A 6,060-nucleotide genomic window follows, 5' to 3' on the forward strand; every position below is an offset into this window, starting at 1 on the left:
TGAATGATGAATGTATTGAATTGAATTGAGCTTAGGACACACTTCCCTTTTGTTTTGGAGAGTTCCCACTCGGCCATTGCACCATCTCCATGGCATCATCAACTTCTTGGAAAGGCAGAATAGATTCATCGGCTTCTCATCAATCACTTCACCATAGAAGCTGCTTTGATGAGTTCACCTTCACCCTTAGACTGCCTAGAATAGCTCCGGCTGATGGTCCTTTGTAGGAGCCTTTGCAAAGCCTTGTTACTGACCATGGATCATATGCATTAAGACTCCCCCTCAAGCTTAGAACCGAGACTAGAAGGAGCTAAGCTTGTGATGATCCTATGCATCTCCATGGTTTAATAACTATCATCTTTCATGATAGCTTTCTTCTTGTGAGTTTACTCACTTCTTTAACCAGGAACTAAGGTGTTTTAATCACCATAGAGAGCCTCACAAGACACACATCTTATTGCATAATGTCCCATGCTACACTTCCTGTAGACTAAGGACTAGATATGTCCTCATGGTATTATGCAATAGCTATCTCTCATTGCATAATCAATCACACTACACTTCCTGTAGATCATGGACTAACATGTCCTAGTGATGATATGCAATGACATAAGACCTTTGTCTCTACATTCTTGGTTGTTGGCGAGTTACATGTATCACATTCCTTGTGTACCTAACACCACCACAACTCAATGCAAGATCAGATCATCCCATTGGGATCAAACCAAGATCATCCATCCTGTTTGATCACCAATGCCACAATAATATATAATACTTGAAACAAGCCAGACAATCAAGGCAAGAACAAGCAGATTTTCAATCTCTAAAATGACAATGCAAGCTCTAAACAATACATTGACTTCCTAGGTTTATATTTTTTCTTTAAGTTCTCTAAATGCAATGCAAGCTTACATCAGTACATTTGCAATTTAGGCTCATTTTTAAATGCATCACTACAAGAATGCACAATCTTAAAGCATTAGCTATATGAATGCAACAGGTTCAATCCATGAATAATAGTAAAGCTATGCACAACAGTTTCAATCAAAACCAATGATGAAAGCAACTTAGACAATTCCTTATTGATGCAAGACTTTCATTGATGGATTAAACATAGGCATTAGCATCAGACCACATTAGGATTGAACTTAGACAGTATGAGACATGCTTATGTATGCGAAACAGCTTTTCAAACATGATGCAAGCAGTAGAGACTTTCTACTCAATTCTACAACACATTCATGATGATTCAAGCTATGGCACCACACAAGACAATGCAGTAAACAAAACATGAGATTCTTGGACTCTAGACATCACTCACAGCACAATAAATAAAGACACAAGCTCTTATTAAGGGTTAGGAGGTTTGCTTACAACCAAGAGATCCGAGCTGATCTCTTGAACCTCCATGGGCATGGTTCACTTGAACTTGGCAGGTTTGAGGCTTGGATTCAATATCCAACACCTCGCCTTGGGGTGCCCGTCCCTCTTGCAATGCTCACACTTCAGGCCTCTCCTATCCCCCTTCTTGTAAAGCGCCTTGTTGGACAGAGAGCTCCTTTCAGCTTGAGATGCAAAGGAGAGTGTTTCCTTTGTCTCAAACAACCCGATTGATCACTCCTCCTTTTGGACTTAGGAACACAATTCTTCAAGTGTTGGGAGCTTCTCAGACCTTAAGATATGTTGAATCAAGGCGTTGTAGGCAGGGCTGAGGGTTAATAATAGGCCAAACACCTTGTCTTGCTCCCTTCTTTCAATCAACACCTCCGGATCAACAGATTGTGGTCTAAGCATCTCTAGCTCAGACCAAAGGGCTCTGAACTTGCCTAGATGTGCAGTGAACTCCTCTTCTTCTAGGGATAGGATGTTGATAGACCTCTTAATCTCAAATACTCGGCTGATGTTGGAGATGTTCCCATATATCTTGTTAAGTGTACTCCAAAGGGCTTTAGCACTCTCACAGTATGAGTATGCTTCAAAGATGGATGGAGACAGTGAGTTGTGGAGAATGGATACGACCTTGAGGTCTTCTTGTACCCACTTCTCCTCAGATACAAGAATACAAGATAGATTGACTGGCTAGGATGAGAGAAGAGTGTTCTTTGATGTTCTGGTGCTAGCTGGCGACTTTAGACTGAATGGAGAGCTCAGATTACTTCATTTGAATACATGGCCAAGATACATCCATGAGGAGATAAGGTGCTGTAAAGGTAAAGCTTCTTTTCCCTTTCAAGCCGGTCTCTTTTACCACAACTATGCTCAGGTATATTCCTTCCCTCCATAAGCCTTTATCTGTCATGTTAATTCAAACATGCCGCGCCCACACATTGCACAACTTGACTTGGATTAACCGGAAGACTTGGGCAAGAGGAGTGGGCTGTACGGACCTCCTGTCCGTACCACTCGTCCTATCTATGCACATTGCCTTTATCTTCCTTATTGACTGACCCCAAACACCTTCATTATTCACCCTAGGTCGTACATGGCCGTACTGAACGCCCTATCTTTGCATCACCTTGGCATCTTCTCCCAAACTCCTCCAAAGCCTTCACATGATCAGTCTAAGTCTTTCCTAGACTTACCTTCTCAAGATAACTACTTCAGAACACTTCTGAAGCTTGATTGAACTTTTTTGGACATCTTCTAGAGCTTGCCCTATTATTGTACAAGCTCTATCTTCTCTTTAGTTCAACACTCCCCCTCAAGCTTGACTTTAGGAGATCCTAAGCCAAGCTTGGAACTCTGAAGAGTCTCCCTCATTAAAAACCTTACAAGGAAAACCCATTGGGACAAAACCTTGCAAGGGAAAAAGAGTAGAGTTCTTCAAAGCCTAGGGATTGGCCAGTGAGCTTCTGTGCCTTAGAACCAATGTGGTTGGACACAAGAAGCTCTGGATCACGGCCTAATAGGTGCAGAAACCCTTCCAGCTTTGCACACACTTCACACATCAGCTTCACCTCTTCATGGAACCGGTTTGAGACTCCCCCTCTAAACAAGCTTCATAGCCCTCTTAGAAAGGCAAGGATGTGACCGGATCATCTTTAAACATCAGTGAGGCTGAGTAAGACTTCAAACTATGCTTGCCCTCTTCATAGAACTGGTTTGGATCTCCCCTTCTCAACAAACTTCACAGCCACCTTAGACAAGCTAGGAAATGACCAGGAACATCTTTAGTGAGGCTCAAGCAATGGTACCTGATACATTATCCCAAAGGCGCATCAGTACTTATGAAGACACATCACACAATCCATTCAATCATTTTAAGTATCATTTCTAGACTTTGATTTGAAATGATGAATGTATTGAATTGAATTGAGCTAGGACACACATCCCTTTTGTTTTGGAGAGTTCCCACTCGGCCATTGCACCATCTCCATGGCATCATCAACTTCTTGGAAAGGCAGAATGGATTCATCAGCTTCTCATCAATCACTTCACCATAGAAGCCGCTTTGATGAGTTCACCTTCACCCTTAGACTGCCTAGAATAGCTCCGGTAGATGGTCCTTTGTAGGAGCCTTTGCAAAGACTTGTTACTGACCATGGATCATATGCATTAAGACTCCCCCTCAAGCTTAGAACCAAGACTAGAAGGAGCTAAGCTTGTGATGATCCTATGCATCTCCATGGTCTAATAACTATCATCTTTCATGATAGCTTTCTTCTTGTGAGTTTACTCTCTTCCTTAACCCGGAACTAATGTGTTCGAATCACCAAAGAGAGCCTCACAAGACACACATCTTATTGCATAATGTCCCATGCTACACTTCCTGTAGACTAAGGACTATATATGTCCTCATGGTATTATGCAATAGCTATCTCTCATTGCATAATCAATCACACTACACTTCCTGTAGATCATGGACTAACATGTCCTAGTGATGATATTCAATGACACAAGACCTTTGTCTCTACATTCTTGGCTGTTGGCGAGTTACATGTATCACATTCCTTGTGTACCTAACACCACCATAACTCAATGCAAGATCAGATCATCCCATTGGGATCAAACCAAGATCATCCATCCTGTTTGATCACCAATGCCAAAATAATATATAATACTTGAGACAAGCCAGACAATCAAGGCAAGAACAAGCAGATTTTCATTCTCTAAAATGACAATGCAAGCTCTAAACAATACATTGACATCCTAGGTTTACAATTTTTTTTAAAGTTCTCTAAATGCAATGCAAGCTTACATCAGTACATTTGCAATTTAGGCTCATTTTTTAATGCATCACTACAAGAATGCACAATCTTAAAGCATTAGCTATATGAATGCAACATGTTCAATCCATGAGTAATAGTAAAGCTATGCACAACAGTTTCAATCAAAACCAATGATGCAAGCAACTTAGACAATTTCAAATTGATGCAAGACTTTCATTGATGGATTAAACATAGGCATTAGCATCAGACCACATTAGTATTCAACTTAGACAGTATGAGACATGCTTATGTATGCAAAACGGCTTTTCAAACATGATGCAAGCAGTAGAGACTTTCTACTCAATTCTACAACACATTCATGATGATTCAAGCTATGGCAACACACAAGACAATGCAGTAAACAAAACATGAGATTCTGGGACTCTAGACACCACTCACAGCACAATAAATAAAGACACAAGCTCTTATTAAGGGTTAGGAGGTTTGCTTACAACCAAGAGATCCGAGCTGATCTCTTGAACCTCCATGGGCATGGTTCACTTGAACTTGGCTGGTTTGAGGCTTGGATTAAGTATCCAACACCTCCCCTTGGGGTGCCCGTCCCTCTTGCAATGCTCACACTTCAGGCCTCTCCTATCCCCCTTCTTGTAAAGCGCCTTGTTGGACAGAGAGCTCCTTTCAGCTTAAAATGCAAAGGAGAGTGTTTCCTTTGTCTCAAACAACCCGATTGATCCCTCCTCCTTTTGGACTTAGGAACACACTTCTTCAAGTGTTGGGAGCTTCTCAGACCTTAAGATATGTTGAATCAAGGCGCTGTAGGCAGGGCTGAGGGTTAATAATAGGCCAAACACCTTGTCTTGCTCCCTTCTTTCAATCAACACCTCCGGATCAACAGATTGAGGTCTAAGCATATCTAGCTCAGACCAAAGGGCTCTGAACTTGCCTAGATGTGCAGTGAACTCCTCATCTTCTAGGGATAGGATGTTGATAGACCTCTCGATCTCAAATACGCGGCTGATGTTGGAGATTTTCCCATATATCCTGTTAAATGTACTCCAAAGGGCTTTAGCACTCTCACAGTATGAGTATTCTTCAAGGATGGATGGAGACAGTGAGCTGTGGAGAATGGATAAGACCTTGAGGTCTCCTTGTTCCCACTGCTCCTCAGATACAGATTTTGAACCGGATTCACCATCTACTGAGCTTTCATTTGAACCGACAGCCTTGGAGAGCTTTGGAGCATCCGTGAGGCAATGGCTTCATAATCCTCTCCCTCCTTGAATAAGATTCAAAAACAAGTTTATGAAGAAGAGAGACTCTTTCAGCTTGCATCATCAAATCGCATACAAGAGGCTTTTATATGCCTTTACATGTCACAAAGACTTAACCTAGATCCTAAAGACAAGAATACAAGATAGATTGAATGGCTAGGATGAGAGAAGAGTGGTCTTTGATGTTCTGGTGCTAGCTGGCGACTTTGGACTGAATGGAGAGCTGAGATTGCTTCATTTGAATACATGGCCATGATACATCCATGAGGAGATAAGGTGTTGTAAAGGTAAAGCTTATTTTCCCTTTCCAGCCTGTCTCTTGGACCACAAATATGCTCAGGTATATTCCTTCCCTCCATAAGCCTTCAACGGTCATGTTAATTCAAACATGCCGCGCCCACACATTGCACAACTTGACTTGGACTTAACCGAATGACTTGGGCAAGAGGAGTGGGCTGTACGGTCGATGGTACGAACCTCTTGTCCGTACCACTCGCCCTATCTATGCACATTGCCTTATCTTCCTTCTTGACTGACCAAAAACATCTTCATGATTCACCCTAGGCCGTAGCTTTGCACCACCTTGCCATCTTCTCCCAAACTCCTCCAAAGCCTTCACA

This window comes from Brassica rapa, unplaced genomic scaffold (genome assembly GCF_000309985.2).
Source record: "Brassica rapa cultivar Chiifu-401-42 unplaced genomic scaffold, CAAS_Brap_v3.01 Scaffold0493, whole genome shotgun sequence".
Taxonomy (NCBI): domain Eukaryota; kingdom Viridiplantae; phylum Streptophyta; class Magnoliopsida; order Brassicales; family Brassicaceae; genus Brassica; species Brassica rapa.